The sequence below is a fragment of the Rhea americana genome, unplaced genomic scaffold (assembly GCF_003343005.1).
Source record: "Rhea americana isolate MKP2758 unplaced genomic scaffold, rheAme1 scaffold_203, whole genome shotgun sequence".
NCBI lineage: Eukaryota > Metazoa > Chordata > Aves > Rheiformes > Rheidae > Rhea > Rhea americana.
In genome coordinates this window covers 1,285,705-1,302,041 of record NW_028186184.1, presented here as the reverse complement: position 1 = coordinate 1,302,041, position 16,337 = coordinate 1,285,705, and the positions used below count along the sequence as shown (strand labels likewise).

At 49.6% G+C, this 16,337-nt stretch overlaps 1 protein-coding gene across 1 annotated transcript in view; it reads right to left on the bottom strand.

Moving 5' to 3' along the window:
- Nucleotides 1-15,196, bottom strand: part of PPFIA4 (PPFI scaffold protein A4) — a 64,210-nt gene extending 49,014 nt beyond the window's left edge. Inside the window, exon 1 of the mRNA XM_085304109.1 lies at nucleotides 15,060-15,196. The gene's annotated coding sequence lies outside the window, so the exon portion shown is untranslated. The remainder of the gene's footprint in view (nucleotides 1-15,059) is intronic.
- Nucleotides 15,197-16,337: the final 1,141 nt, after the last annotated feature.

Sequence of the window (16,337 nt, the reverse complement as noted above, 5' to 3'; positions counted from 1 at the left end):
ATGAACTGCATCACGGCCCCAATCTGCCCTAAACCATGGCCAGAATAACCCTGCTACCACTCCTGCGCATGTCTGATGGTACGAGCATGACAAGTAGGTGGGGAGGGACCAGTACGCTGAGTGTCAGCTCCTGGCGGCTCATCCCTGCGGTTTATAGCAAGCGACACAGGCAGAGGCAGCCGCGTGGGGACATCCGAGGACAGCGACATTTAAAAGGCGGCCGGGGGCAAGCGCAGACACTAGAGCGCTGCCTGCCTCTGTCTAGCCCACATCAAGCAAGTCCGCATCCTCGGCCCACACGCTTCGTTACGCCAAACGAGGCCACAGACGAAGCTTGCCTGGCACACAGCCGCCAGGCACTGCAGCAAGGGAAGAAAAGAGCAGCAAACACAGTCCCCAGCCGGCGGGGCAGTGCTGCACGAAGGCTTCATCTGCAGCTGTCTCTCTCTCATTTTAAGCTTTGTTTCTTTTCAGCAATGAGGTTTCTGCGATATCTCTGCCCCTGCACGTTCCCAAACACCTCGAGGCAGATGATTACGCTCCTCTCTCACTTTGACAGCGAGGTGGACACCCAAAAGCTGCTGTGCTCCTATAAGTTTTGAGAATTGGCTCAAGAAGGGAAATCCAAGCGGCTTGCCTTTGAAAGAACTGTGGAATCAGCTCAACCCTTATCAGCCATCAGAGAATCCACAAGAAGGACCCAAAAAATATCCAGCCACAGAAAAAGCTCCAGCTGGAGCTCACTCCTCCTCAACAGCAAAGTCCAGTTCCCTCCAGAGACCCCAGCTCCCAGCCTGTACTGTGCGAAAGGCTTGCTTTAGGGCTTGCAGCCATTCGGCCAGGCTGTCTTTGCACTCAGAAAGGCTGGAAAACAGGTATTTTATATGCCTGCTGTCACATCAAGATCTCCTTTCCGGGTACAAGCAAGGAATTAACATTAAAACCTTGTCCACTGTAACACAAGACACCAAGGCAAATAGATTCAAGCCCACCTAGCGAACATGTAACGCCAACCTCGAAGTCCCCATAGCCAGGAATTCCTCTCTGAAGGCTCCTGGCAGGGAAGGAGACGCTTGCCAAGAAGCTTCCCTTCCCCTCAGAAGAAATCTGTGTGTTTGCATCCTGGTAGTATCCAATAAGTGACATATAAGGGCGTGAGGGAAATTCAGGGAGGAACAAGTACAGAAAAAGATAAGGAAGAACAAATCAGGCTTTTGTGAATACCACAAGCTGCTGTCAGATCCAGTAGGGAGCTTTTGACAGAGCCATGCCCCCACCAGACCACAGAAACACTGAAGTTTAATTGCTTCCCATAATTGGGTCATTCTCACCGAAGCTTCAAGTCAAGAGCAGAAAAAAATGGAGAAGAAAAAAAAAAACACATCAAGAAAAATACGCAAATTGCTTGACCAGCTCAGGGAGTTTCTCATTTAAGCAGTGTTTTGGCTCTTTCCTGAGCTTGTATGCAGACACCCTGCAAAATAGGGCCATTAGCACCACAATGTGCCACTCACCCCTTTCTGCCTCACATTTCCTTATGAGGATCCAGCAGTTCCCAGATTTGGGGTCTGTTTGAAATGGAGAAAGACTGGCTCTCACTTGAGAGCAGGGCATCAGCTCCCTGTGATGGGAAGTCTCTAGGCTCTCAGGAGGAGCTTGGAAACATCAGAGGGTTTCCAGTATCAAAATGTAATTACACTAGAATCAGGAAACCCACAGCGAGACTGGAAACTCTTCTGGACCTTAGGTTTTCCTTCATGCCATGATGCCATACAGAGCATCCCTGCTGTTACCCTGCAGGGATCACAGCCCAGGGCTGCCACGAAGGAAGAGAGCAGAGAAGTCCTCGCCCTTGCTAGGGACCGCATGCAGCAACGCAACACTCTTTCTGAGAGCTCAGAAGGTATTTCCATCAACCTAGCCTTGGAAAAAAATGTATGCTTGCCATCAAAAGGGATTTAAGTTGCATTAATGGAGCACTGTTCATGTCTTCTGAGGTGCTGCCCTCCTTTGGGCAGAGCTCAGGGACCTGGAAGTGACAATAAAAACTGACTTGTCCCAAACCCAGGGAAAGACAACATGAAGCCATCAGAGTCTGGCTGTGAACAGGAGAACAACTGGAGGAAACAGGTGCCAGCATGCACTTTCACAGAAGGGCAATCCCCAAAGCAACTCAGCCATGGTGCGGAACTGCACTAACCCAGCACCATTCCCCTATTTTGGGGGACTTGAAAAGCCACGTAAGCTTCAAAGGGAGGGAGCTAACACAAAGTTGCTCCAGAAAGGGTGGCGAATGACATTGTTTGCACCAGGATGCTGTCTGTTCTCTATGCTAGGAGATCTCTCATCTGAGGTTTTATTGTCACAAAAGGCAGCACTGGGCATTAGTTCAACTCAATTTCTAACTCATTCCCTCCTAAAATGTCAGCTCCATGGAGCTAAACTAATGAAGTGAGCTCTGTGACCTTGCTGGCAGCAGCTCTGCCATGCAGGACCCCCATAGTCCTGCAGCAAAGAGCTCTGAGAGCCTGTGCCCTTATCTCTACTGTGCTTCCTGTGATGTCCATGGCCACTGATCAGTGCCTCCCCTGCTATGCCCAACTCACCCAAGAAGGCCGCGAGCGTGGTGGGCCCAGTCATGTCCAGCCTGTCCCATGTTTCTACTGATCACCCTCACAGTGCATCCATCCCTGTTACACTCATGAGCACAGGGTTCCTCAATGCAGTGCTTTGCAATTGCCTTTGAGCACTTCAAGGACCTTCAGGACACACTAGGTGCACTTGCATGGCAGATCTCATCCCACAGGTGGGTGCCAATCCGGCTGGATTTAACCCATGTCCAAGGGCAATGATGCTGCTGGAAGGAGGTAGGTGGGAAGTGACCACATGGCCAAGCACTTGCAGCAGGAATGATCTTGTGAGCTGGCCTGGCTGGGATTAGGTGAGAACAAGATTTGACCTGATCGACGTGAGACATCACTAGGAAAGGGGAGAAGTGCATTTGCAGCTCATCTCTTTTAAAGAAATTAAACGTAGGTAATTATGTTGGTGCCCAACCAACTAGGAAAGATGCAGGCATGGTTGATGCCATGCAGGTCCCTCAGCTTGAGCAGTGCTCTTATGGGTACTTGGAAAAGTGGTGGCCAGGAAACCTTAAAATCCCTTCAGGGATTCATTTTTTAAGGATGAGGGATAGGGGATGAACCCAACATGTGGCAACACATCTGCTGTCTGAGATGACAATATCATGCATCCTCTCTATTTAAAGCAACAGCATATTAAAGCTCCTGAGCCAACAGGACACATGCAGTGTTAGGAGCACTAATGAGATAGGTTTGAAGGACATCGTGAACTCCTTATTTTAAGAACGTTGCTAACATAGAGGGCATCATAGGAATGATGGTGAGAGTTGTATAAGGGGGATGAACAGGCAGGTTAAGAGCCCAGGAGACAGACACTGAGTTGCCAGTTCTGCAGGGACAAAATAAGGGCTCATGAGCCATATTTGCACTTCCACAGCACTGCTCAACTCCAACAAGCCACACTGCAGGGCTACTTGTAGTGTTGGTGCTGAATGGAAAGGAGAGGACAGTTAAATTTGGAGGAAAAGTAATATAGCAGGAAAAGGAGGCAGGAACGCAGCAGGGATTGCTCTCCCAGAGGACAGACTGCCAATCCCCCTGCCTAGGCAAACATCTGGCCAGCATGGCAGGGTAGGCAACAGCATCCCAGGAGCCCTGTAAGTACCAGACAGCTCATACCCCTCCATCCTTCTCCACAGATAACCTACACACGGCAGCCAAGTCAACCTTTTAAAGGTTTTGCAGGCAACTTCAAGTTTTTACTTCTTTTGGACCCTGTGTGTCCTGTAGTCCCCAGTTCCTGTTGGTCATAGGCCAGGCCGCCAAGCTGAGCTCAGGTACTCCCACCCAGCTGCATCAGCACTGGCCTAGGGATGCTGCAGCCTATAGCAGCACGTCCCCAAGACCCACCACATCACTGACAGAGCATCAGCCACTGTGCTACTGCAACACTGCAGTCCCTCCAGGGCAACGCAGGGGGAAAAAAAATGTGTGTCAGGGGTTGGTGGGATGCTCACCCAAGCAGAAGTGGCTGTTTGCCCAGCCTCTGGCACCATGCCCTCCCTTGACCTTCCCCAGCTTGGATGCTCCATGCAGACACCAGCCCATCTGAGATGAGCTTTACCTGCTGTGCTGATACAGAGGCATTTGTTGAGCAACGTTCAGCACAAGCACATTTGATAGACAGAGCTCATCTGACCTTCTCTGCACTAGGCAAATGCACCAACTCCACTTAACCAATTTAGGAAGTGACCCAGTTTGGACATTTGCAGCCCCTTCTCTGCTGTAATACAGTGATTCTAGGCCAGCTTGTTTGAAGTGATGCTTGCTGCTGTGTTTTACCTCATTAACATTCATGTTAGGATCTTCAAACTATGCAACCAGAGCAGTAACATCTCTCTGGTGTGGACAGCCAGCCAGTGCAGAGAACTCAAAAGCACTGAATTAACCCCAGACCCAGCAGTTCCTTGACTAGCCTCTGAAAATAGGACATGGGATTTGTAAGCACTGCCCTTTGCAAAGAGTCTGTCCCTGCTAAAGGAGATGAAGGACATCAGGCTTACCTAGGCTCAGACAAGGCATTCACAGCACCTCTTGGTATGCACGTTAACATCCATCCTGCAGATATTCCATCACTACTTCCATGTGATTACATGAAGTGGTGTAGGAGGGCTTTTTTCCCCTCCAGTGTCACAACTGCATCTGCTGCTCACCACATCTCAGCTCAGCAAAGCCACTTTTGTCTATTTGGTCTTGCTCAGAGCTGACATGCAAGGATAACTCCAGGGCCGGGTCCATCTCCAGCACTGAACTGCCTCCTTATAGGCGACACAAAACACAAAAAATCTCTCCCAGGCTCTTCTCACCCTGGATGGAGAATCACCCCAAAGCACAAAACTCATCTCTCCCTGTAGCTTGATTCATGTTCCTCCCAGGTACTGGGTCCCCACAGCAACTTAGTAGGTCCAAGGCAGAAATCCTTCTGTGCATGGAGAAGACATTGATATTAGCCTGCCTTGCTCCTTGATCTTACGGAATTTCCAAGGAGTACTGGCCAAGCCTGAGAGCTGAAAAAGATAAGGACTAAATCTTCAAGAGATATGGAAGAATTCAGTTCCTGAGGCCCAAGACCCAAATACCTTCTCAAACTGGGTATCAGCACCTGATGAGCCCTGTATGCAGCGTGTGGCATCTAGTTGCATCTGGTCTGGGAAACAGCAGACTGGATAAGAGAGGAGAGTTTCTGGGTCAGTCTTGGTCTCATGAGGGGGACAGACAGGTTTTCTCGTGGGACAGATGTTGTGAAAAGCAATTACACATGAAGACATCCCCAGTAGGCTCTCTTGTGCTCTGGCCCGGAGCTTAAGTCATCCTGGATTTGGATTTTAATTAGCCCTGTTCTGGGTATCTGTTCCCTACTTCCCTCCAGATAATGATTTAATTATTACAGACATGTATTCAAATTAGCAGCTTCCTCAATGAACTATTCAGCTGGGATCTCCTCACTTACAGAGCCCATCTCACTACCACCAAAATAAAGGCCTGAGAGCATAAAGCAAAACCGAAACCCTTCCTGGAAGGAGAAACCATGTAAGCACTCAGCTCCTGAGCAGAGGCCATGTGGATGTGCAGCAGCTGTAGCGGTGCATTCTTGGCCCGCACCAAGCACTGTGAGCAGCACATCAGAGAGCAGCATGAGCTAGAGCAGGTTTCTAAGAATGGCCCAAGCATGATCCAGGTCGTAGGTGTTGCACTCCAGGCAACACTGTATCCAGCAATAACACAGCATTTTCTCTTTGCAGAGTGTGCCCTGATATGTGGAGCTCTTCAGCCCTTGATGCCTATATTTCTCCACCTCTCTTCCTTCTCCCAGGGATAGCTATCAAGCCCTTCTCCTTCCTTTACCCACATCTCACAGATGGATAAGAAGCCTAGCTCCTAGCTCCAAAATATACCCCATATTTCTTTGCATTGTGCAAGAACATGGCAGCATCTGAGCTGGTCTTGTCCTCTCATTATCAAGCCTTGATACCTGTCAGGCCACAAGCAGATGAAGAGTCCAGGCATGAGGAGGATAAAGGGATGCATCACAACTCAGAGCCACTGCTTTGAGTCCCTCCTAATGAGATTGCATGTTTTGGGATTCCCTAGGAGAAGACAGACCATGGGGAGCCTCTGAGGACCCTACTCACCACTAGGCTACAAATGCCCATGTGCTCTTCATAGCCTAAGCACTTCCTAGCAAGCCTCCCATGCTGGAAAGGACCACAAGGTAGAGGGGAAAGCATGCTGAGGATTGAGACATGGCTCCCAATAGATCTCTGGGAATTGGACTAGGCACGGGCCATGTTGAGGTCTAACAAGAMTCCAGCCCTTAGGGATGAGGGTTGTAGAAAGCAAAGAACAGCCAAATCAGCCACCCAAAAGACAGACATGCATGCAAAGTGACGGACACAGCACAGTGAGGGTGAAATCTTCAGAAAGCAGCTCTGCAACATGACTTGATGCCAACAAGCAGTAACTCATCCACAGAAAAGCCAAGTCCCCAGCTAAATTGCCAAGCAGACAGGTTGCTTCCACATTGCAACGGCCCTCTTGGACCTTGGCCAAGCATCTCCATACTGCAGGGCTACAGAGGGCCTGGAGTGGACACCACAAACTCTCCACCCCAGCCCAGCACAAACCCTCCTCCCACAGCAGTCCAAGGAAGGGGATGTTCTCACATGGTTCTCCATCCTCACGGATGCTGGGCACAAGTTACCTTTTACAAACCAGCAACATGGGGTAATCTGCAGCATCTCAGCYGGGAAAGGACACAACACAAATGAGCCACCTAAGTCTAAAGATCTGGGAAACAAGCTCTCATGTCATGAGAAGCTTTGCCCTCATGTTAAAGCAGGGCAAACCCTAGCGTCGCAGTGCTGTCACAGGTTCCCAGCCCTGAGGCTGGGACAGCAGGAGATGTCAGCCACTACAACAGAGTCCTATTATGAACCAAGAAGCTCTTTGGCCTTTTTCCACTGATCATCTTGAACTACCATTGGCACCTTGCATTCCCCCCACATACTGCAGCAGTAGCCATCTCAAGCGAGAGGGAACCTCAGGATTCCCCTCATCAGAAGTTCCACAATCCCCACATTACAACCAGAAAACCAGATTTTGCAGCAGCAGCAGGAACAGCATTACTGCCTCTCCCTGCTGCAATGGTAGCATGGGAAGCAATGGAAAAATCTGTGCTGGCTCCTCCACCACTGCAGTTCACACTCCAACATATTAGCTTAAACCAGCTGTAGCTCCTGCTGCTGCAGGAAGAAAGCTCTCGAGCACAGCCACGGACAACTCTAAAACACAACCCAGGTCTCTCRAAACACAGACTAAGGGCCTGTTCAGCTGGCTAAAACAGCCTTCCTCCTTCAGTTCTCTTCCTGAGCACCAAACAAGGAACAAAAGCAGACAGGCAGMAAAAACAGCCAGGCGATTCAGCCTAGCACCCCAGCTAACACATTGGGGATACAACTCTTGGGACCCCTCAGGCTATCAGTGATATACACACACATATATATAGCCACATTTGCTGCGTAGTGAACCCCCATGCCCACTGCACCACTGCTGTCCCCTTGCAGCATGTTGCTCAGGGGCATCACCTGGGTCTCTCCTCCCTGCCAGCTGCCAGTGTTCACAAGTCTAAGGGCYGCTGAGCATTTTGAGCTCTCCACCCTGTCAGATTTGCTAAGAGAGACCAACACATTTGAGAGTTAGTAGTGGGGGGAGGAGTACAGGCTGTGAAAAGGCAACCCTGCCAGCTTCATTTCCTTAAGAAATCAGGCTAAAAAGACAGGAATGGAAGAGACATAAAAGAGAAAGAGAGAAGGATGTTCATTAACTCAAACAAGCCTCGTAGAGTATGATAACAGCAGCAATAACAGACACCTCCCCCTCGCTGAGGACAAAGAAAGGCTGTTCCTAGTTATGAACAGCAATAAAATCGGAGGAGAAGAGAGGAAATTACTTAAAAATGCCTGAAATGTCACATGGTATTACAAAGCCTTCATCTAGAGAGAAATAATGAATGATGAGAACAGTGATATGATGGGGAAATCCAAACAGTCAGAGAACAGGTGGGATGAGGAGCAAGCATCTGAGAGCAGCTTTGCTCTCCCTCAAAAGCCACCCTGGTGATTACGGCCTAGGCTGACTTCTGAAAGGGTGCAGTGGGTAACCCCTCAGAAATTCAGGATGCTGCACSAGCTCCACTGTCCAGCCAGAGGGAGAGCGAGACCCACAGGACCAGCCTCACCCCACCACGGAGCAGTGGGTCCCACAGGAGTGGCAGTTAAATACCTCTGTTTTTTAATGCATCCTTTAAAGGCTCTAGACCCGCTCTCCTGCCACCTGCGGGTCACAGCGCCTCTGTAACACTTTATGAGGTCCCTGCTCTGACTGCTTGAAGAGAGGAGCATGGATGTTTCATTGCTTTCTCAGGGTACTTGTAGCGCTTTCAGCACAGCCGGTTACCCATCTGCCAGAATCACGAGCTGAAAAGCAAACCGAGTAATCCCTCTGGTGTCTCCATGCGCACCGTGCTGCAAGAGGACACCCACATTTCCTGCCCCCCAGGGACTGTCCCACCTTCAGGAGAGCTGAGCCAGCTGCACCCAGCAGCACCTGGTGTGCACATTAGGCAGGCATGGCCTCGCATTGCCCCTGGCTTCTTCAGGCTACCGTGATGTTGACCTGGGGGAGGAGTGTCTGGGCTGCATCAGTGTCTTGCAGCATTGTGGAATTTCTGGCTCCCATATCAGAGTTAAGACTGCTTCATCTCAGCCCAGGAGATTCAGCTGAAGTTCTGCTCTTAATCTTCTAGCAATGGCACAAAGCCCCCTTCTGCTCTGAATGCTGAGACAAGCCAGCCCTCCCCAGCCAATTTGCCTCTCCAGCATCTCATAAGCAGCAACATGAGGAGTTTTGCTGGAGCGACTCAGATTCCTTGTCACAGCTTCCCTTCTTGGCATCTCTCTCCACCACTTCYCCAGCCGGCCATGAGCTGCATCTGCAGATAACATCTATCTAAAGCTCTTAAGCAGAGACCCCCATGCGTACATATCCAGCTCCTGCTCCTGCTGTCTGCAGGGCATTGGAGGTAGAAGCACACACATGCTGAGYCTTGCCTTGGCTCTGCATTAATATGCACACAACACGGCCAGAGTTGCTCTGAATCTGACAATATTCGCTTTTCAGAAAACAACAAGATGTGAGAGCCAAACCGCATGCATCTCCCTGACAGAGTAAGGTCAAGGCGGGCAAGAAGATGAGAGCTTTGGCTGCCCAGAGGTTGAACTCTTTCTCACCTAAACCATCATCTTTGGAGGATGATAAGAAGAAGACAATAAAGCCATCACAGCAATCACCAACATCTTCTCATTAGCAGCATCCTCCCATCACCACCAGCYCAAAACAGCTCTCCCACAGCCAGCCTGCTCTAGTTATCAGTGTTATTAGCACCTGTTCTGTGCCCGCAAGTTCTTGCACCTCTGGTATATGAAAGCATCAGGTGCACTTGGCAGCTGCTTGACCCATGTCTGCTTCTTCCAGAGGATCTGCCTCAACCAAAGGGGGGAAGAAGAAGGGAAGATGAAGGTCTCAGCTGTGAGGGAAAAGGGACATGGGCTGCCCCAGGGACCATTAATGTGGTTGCTCATAAGCTGCATTTGATTATCTGGTGGAGAAGTTCTGCAACATCTCATGCATTTTGGAGGACAGGCTCAAGGAAACCTCTAGCTTGCTTCAGCTTAGCAGGTGACTGTGCGGCAGCTGACCCATGGTAACACTCCATGAGCATGTCAGGCCTGAAGAAAAGACGGGAAAGAAAACTCAGGGCGAAAGCAACAGCCTGGGAAGACTCTTCTGCTTCCTTGTCAGCCACAGGGCTTCAACATTTTGGGCCGACTCTGATCAGTCCATATTAGAGCAGAAATCCCTTGGAAGGAGAGAGTCAAGACACCAAGTGATGGAGAATTGCTGCATCCTGCTCTGATGGAGCAAGATGGCTCTTCGCAACAAATCACCACATTGGTCCCTCTCCCACTGCAGTGGCAGTACCTCCTTGGCATCTCCAGTGGCTGGATTTCCTCCTACCCACAGTGGAGAGAGGAAGAAACCAAGTGGCTGGTGTCTGCCAGCTCTGTGGATATGGTRGCTGGTTTCCTCAACTTTTCAGCCTCCAAAATATAGGGAGTTTTGCAAGACTGGGGAAATCATCAATGCGCGCATCCATGACTTGAGCATATTATAGCAGGATGTAGTACTGCCTGCCAACCCCACCTTCTCAGCGTTTGCCCTGAGCCTGAGCTCAACCACCACTCCTGACTGCATTTACAGTTCAGAAAGAATCTCACTCAGCAGCACAAACATTTATCATATGGAGATAGAAAGAGAAAAAATCATATACCTCCAACCCAAAATCTCCTAAAGAAACGCCTCCACTTGGAGCATCAGTCATTTTTTCTAAACTCAGCACCTCGCAGCTATGCCAAACTTCAGTTTTCACATCTACCACATTCAGCACTGCTCTGAAACCCCATAGTCCACGCCAGAAAGCCAGTTTGCTTGTGATCCTCCAGTTTGCCACTTCACCTCAAGATCCAGGCATGTGACATGAGCCCTTGGCTTCATTCACAGACCAGCTGATGAGCTCTCCCCGCCCTGCCAGAAAACTAGTATGGTCAAGAAGCTGAAATCTGCTGGAAAAAAAGCTTGTCTGCCTATGAATTATACACTAGTCTGTCAAGTGCTCTGTATAAACTGAAAATCCTAGCATGCCCGCCGTATTCACCCATTACAGGCAGAGACTCAGTCGTTCACACCCCTTCCCTACCACCTATGCCACAGATGGGCCATGTTACTCCATGGCTTAAGCCAGATATGTAAATTATGTTTTTGCAGCAAAGAAGGAATAGACATCATGGGACATATACATTGAGGGTTAACAGGGACAGAGTGTGTTACACTGTGTTTTTCAACAGCTTCTAAAGCACCCAGGMATATGGACACAAGAGCATCTCTGTAGGGAATGCCAGCCAGATGGGCCATTTACCTTCACTCTCCTCGTGGTAGGGGCAGCTCAAGGGCTCAGAGGGTTCCCACAACACTTGCAAGATGGGCTGGAAGGGATTTGAGAATTGACTGACCCATCTCCTGTCCTGCAACAGGATCCATCCTTGCTGGCTGMTGCTGGGATGCTCAACCAGCCCATCCCAGGAAAGGCCACAGCAACAATGGCATTTTCTCAGCAGCAGCTGAGAGTTTGTCTCATTACTTTGRCGAAATGAAGCTCAGGATGAGTTTTGAGGGGTATTTTGCTTGAMGTGGAGGTGCCACATCAGGGATGAGTTTCCCCTCCTGAGGCTGCTGGACTCTACTTCCCCTAACGCTGCTCAGTGGGGATCGAGCATCTTCTCCCCTGAATGCCACTGCACCCCTGACTAACACACCTTGCAGCATTGATAGCAGAAGTAATAAATGTTCATTTACCCTGAAGATGAACAGAGCTACTGCATTATTAAACACCAGATCTCTAGAGCAGAATTTCACCCTTCGTAGCATAACAGATGTCCTGTACTGAGCCATGCAGCAATATTTAAATAAAAAATGGTGGCTGTACAATAGCCAAGCCATTTGAGAATTAAAGCGCTGGTATTTTTAGGCAGCAGGAGTACGTGTGGGAGACATCTCAAAGTGCAGGCTGATGCCATTTGCTGCAGGGCTGTTAGAATTAGACTTATTGACGACATGTGATTTGAAAGCGACACCGGTGCCCATGAAGAGCCACGCAGTGATCAATGCTGGGTTTTATTTTAGTTTAATTTTAAGAGACAGAATTTCTTCACATACACGTAAATATGTAGCACATACAGAAAGAAAGCCATTTCTCCTCTGCAAAGGTGCTCTGATCACCCTCTCCAAAAATGGTCACAGCAAATGTCTTGTAACTAAATTAACTTAGAGCAGATGATCAAAAGAAAAAATGCTTTTTTTAAATATGGCAGCCCTAAAGTGATGACAATGATCAAGTGATTATCATCCAAGTTTTGATGCTGGGGAAAGACGAAAAAGAAGTCTTTTCCCTCCATCAAATACTAGCTGTTCTCTGGCTGGCATATCTGGATATCAGACAGATAACACTAGCAAAGCAAAGTCTTTCTGGACCTGCAGGTAGCAGAATCACACAACCAAAGAATGGCTGAGGTTGAAAAGGACCTCTGGAGATCATCCAGTCTTCCTCTTCTGCTCAAGCAGGGTCACYTAGAGCATGTTTCCAAGGATTGTGTCCAGATGGCTTTTGAATATCACCAAGGAAGGAGACTCCACAACCTCTCTRGGTAACCTCTGCCAGTGCTCAGTTCACCTCACAGTAAAGATTTTTTTCCTCGTGTTCAGACAGAACTTCCTGCGTTTTAGTTTGTGCCTGTTACTTGTCGTCCTATCACTGGGCACCATTGAAAAGACTCTAGCTCCATCCTCTTTACGCTCCCCCTTTAGCTACTTATATACATTGATAAGATCCTTCCTCAGTCTTCTCTTCTGCAGGCTGAACAATCCCAGCCCTCTCAGCCTTTCCTTGTATGAGAGGTGCTTCAGTCCCTTAATCATCTTAGTAACCCTTTGCTGCACTTGCTCCAGTACTTCCATGTCTCTCTTCTATTGGRAAGCCCAGCACTGGATACAGTACTCCAGATACGGCCTCACCAAAGCTGAATAGAGGAGGAGGATCATCTCCCTCAACCTGCCGGCAACACTCTTCCTAATTCACCCCATGATACTGTTGTCCTTCCTGGCCACAAAAGCACATTGCCGGCTCGTAGGCAACTTGTTGTCCACCAGAACTCCCAGGTCCTCCTGCACAGCTGTTTTCCAGCAGGTCAGCCCCCAGCCTGTACTGGTGCATGAGGTTATTCCTCCATAGGTGAAGGACTTTGCGCTTCCCTTTGTTGAACTTCATGAGGTTCCTCTCTGCCCAACTCTCCAATACATYCAGGTCTCTCTGAATGGCAACACAACCTTCTGGTGTATCAGCCACTCCTCCCAGTTTGGTATCATCAGCAAACTTGCTGAGGGTGTACTTGTCTCTTCATCGGGGTCATGATGAAGAAGTTGAACAAGATTGGACCCAGTACTGACCCCTGGGCAACAGCACTAGCTACAGGCCTCCAACTAGACTCTGCACCTCTGCTCATAACCCTTTGAGCTTTGCCTTTCAGCCAGTTCTCAGTCCACTTCACTGTCCACTCATCTAACCCACACTTCCTGAGCTTGCCCATGAAGATGTTATGGGAGAGAGTGTTGAGTTCCTCTCTGTCTCTGCAAAGCCTCCTGCAATCCTCTCCAGCCTCTTTTAGCCCAAATGTCTGTGGAGTCAGACCTGCCTGCTGCCTCGCTACAGAAGCAGGAGTACGGRCAGAAATGTGGGCATCAGATTCCCTTTTGCTTGTGCCAGCCATGCATCTGTGTGGTCAGGTATCATCTCTGTTGCCTTCTCCAGCTCCGTGGCAGCCAGAAAGCTAGCATGGAGAGGGATCYCAGCTGTGACCACAGTGCTGACCCCCTCTGCAGGGGGATGCAGCTGACAGTGAGTGRTATCACGCTCAGCCAGGAGGGGAAACACATCACTGAGGCAGCACGGCAGGACAGCAATGGTGCATCCAGTAGAGTGGTGCTTCCAACACTGGATTTGCCCTGGAGTTTTCCAGCCTTGTTGCCAAGCCTCAGTGATGCCTCTCCTCTTCACTGACACCCACCAGCCCTGGCCAGAAACCAGCTGCAGCAAGCTTGGGAAGCTCCACAGAAACACTTCTGTACAGCTACACGAGAAAAGTAAGATCCAGCCATGTCACTGTCACACTTTGTTCCCCCCACCCCTTCCCAACAGCAAAGGAGCTGCTGAAGAAGGGAAGGGGACACAGTGGTCTGGCACTGAGACTGGCTTTGCAGCACCACAGGGAGAGCAAACACAGCGAGAAGATATTCAGCATCAACACAGTTATCTCACTCTGCGGAGAGCTGGCCAAGCCCCACGGCACTTCCCACGGCTTGAAATGACACTATGTCCTCCCAAAATTCACATTTATCCTATAGACCCAGCACCTGCATCCAGCTGGATGCACCCACTGTTGATTCAATGATTTCAAGGAGTGACCCTTTCTGCTGCTCCAGAGATGCGGGGCTCAAGCCCATGCCCAAAAGAGACTGTAAATAGGAGGGTGCAGAGTCTGTACACCCCGGCTACGGGGGCTCTCGTGTGATTCGAGCCCTCCAGGTGAGCTTGCAGGACAGTAAGCAACCAAGACACTTCTTGAGCACTAACTCTCCAAAATCAGAACAGGATCTCGCAACCTCACCCTGAGAAATCACAATCTTGCAAGGGACTTTTGTGTATTTGGGGCAGTTTGGGACCAGAATAACTTCCTYTCCTGTCTGATCAGCATGTGAAGAAATCAGCCACAGCTAAAAATAACCTCTGGACCTTTTTTGACTGCTTCCTACACAACAGTTTTGGGGGAACGCTAGAAAGAGGCTGAGTTCTAGTTAGCACAGCTGCCAGGCACTGGATTACAGGGAATATTAACTGGATTACTAAAACTGTAAACTTTGCAAAAGAGCCCATCTTTTCCCTCACTGTCTATGCAGCCTCTGGCACCATTGCACGGATAATGGTACTAGGCTCCACCACCATGTCCTTTTATTCTTGATTAAGAGCTTTAGATCAACTTTACGGTACCCTGTGTTAATGCCTCAGCAAAGTCATAAACACTCTTGCTGATTTTGGAAGCCAGAAAAGACAGGCCCTGGYGGGAGCTGATCCGTTTGGGGATGCACTGCATGAACGAGGCTCCCGCAAAGGTGAGYGCCTGGGCTGGCAACGCTGCCAAGCATCCTCCCTTCCCCAGGCTCTCACTACCCAACGCTCAGCCCAGCTCTTACCTCTCGGCTAGCGAACGAGCCTCTTTGCCAGCCAAAAACCCCTCGGGCACCAGGAGTCCGTCAATCCCGCAGCAGCGCATTTATTCTGTCCCAGCACATTAGCCACATCTCGAATGACGCTTGCAGAGGAGGTGAAAACCATCTGTAATTATGGAGGCAATTTGTTTCCACTTGGAAAGAAGGGAAAACAGAGCTTCAAATAAGCAGTGAGCCAGGCGGATGGGCAGCGACTGGGGAGGGGGGTCCCTTCCTCCCGAAGCTGTATGATGCTTCCCTAGCGATGGACCATCTCCCCTCGAGGAAGCTGGAAAAGAGAGGCCAGGCRGCAAGAGCATCCATCTCCGCCGCACATCCCCCCAGCACAATAACTGCTATTTAAAGAAATCGGCCACGCTCTGCCAGTGTCTCAGGGCACAGCAACCTCCCCGGCACGCAGCGGCACGGGCTCGGCATGGCTGCTTCCTGGCCTGTGGACTGCTTGTCACTCAGCTACACCGGCTCTTAAAGGCTGCCACGAGAGAGGCGTCACGCTGTGGCCTTAATGCCTCCAGCCTRGGAACTGCCCTCTCCTGGAAATTAGCCGCCACAGGCAAGATCAAGGGAGAAAAGAGTTCTCCTCTGCCACTTGCTTTGATATTGATATATATATATATTTTTTTTGATGCAATTAAAAGCAGCCACCCAGTCTGTACATCCTTACACTTGCTAAGAGAAGCRTGGAAGAAATTCAGAAACAGGAGCTAAAAAATCCGCATTTCAGACAAATTCTAGCCTTGTCAGTCCTGCAGGATTACAGCACTGGAGACAGCAATCCCTCCRTGTTGATTTAAGATACCAAGGTAGAGATTCAGAAAAGGAGGGGTGTCCTTTGGCAGGACTTGGGGGACATGGGATCAGTCCCTTCCTRGCCAGTGACATTTTGCTCCATCTTYTGGAGAGATTCTGMCACCCAGCTCTGTCAGAGGAGCAGGATCCCTCCATCTCCCATTTGTACGATGGAAATCTCTGCACTTCCAGCGTTGCAGATTAGATAGGGGAGCAGGGCTGGGCCACTTCAAGCACAGCTTCACACAAAAATGATGGAGGTGGATGAAAACCTGCTTCAYTCCTTCGGGTAGCCTCACAATGCAAGTTAAATTTTTGGCTCTACCATGCCCTCACAAGGATTTTAATCTGCTTGACCACGGCACAAGTAGGATTCAAATCCAATTGTATCAGCACAACTTTGCTAGCAAAGAGCCTGGAATCATTTTTTCACAACTACCGCTCCAGGAGTGC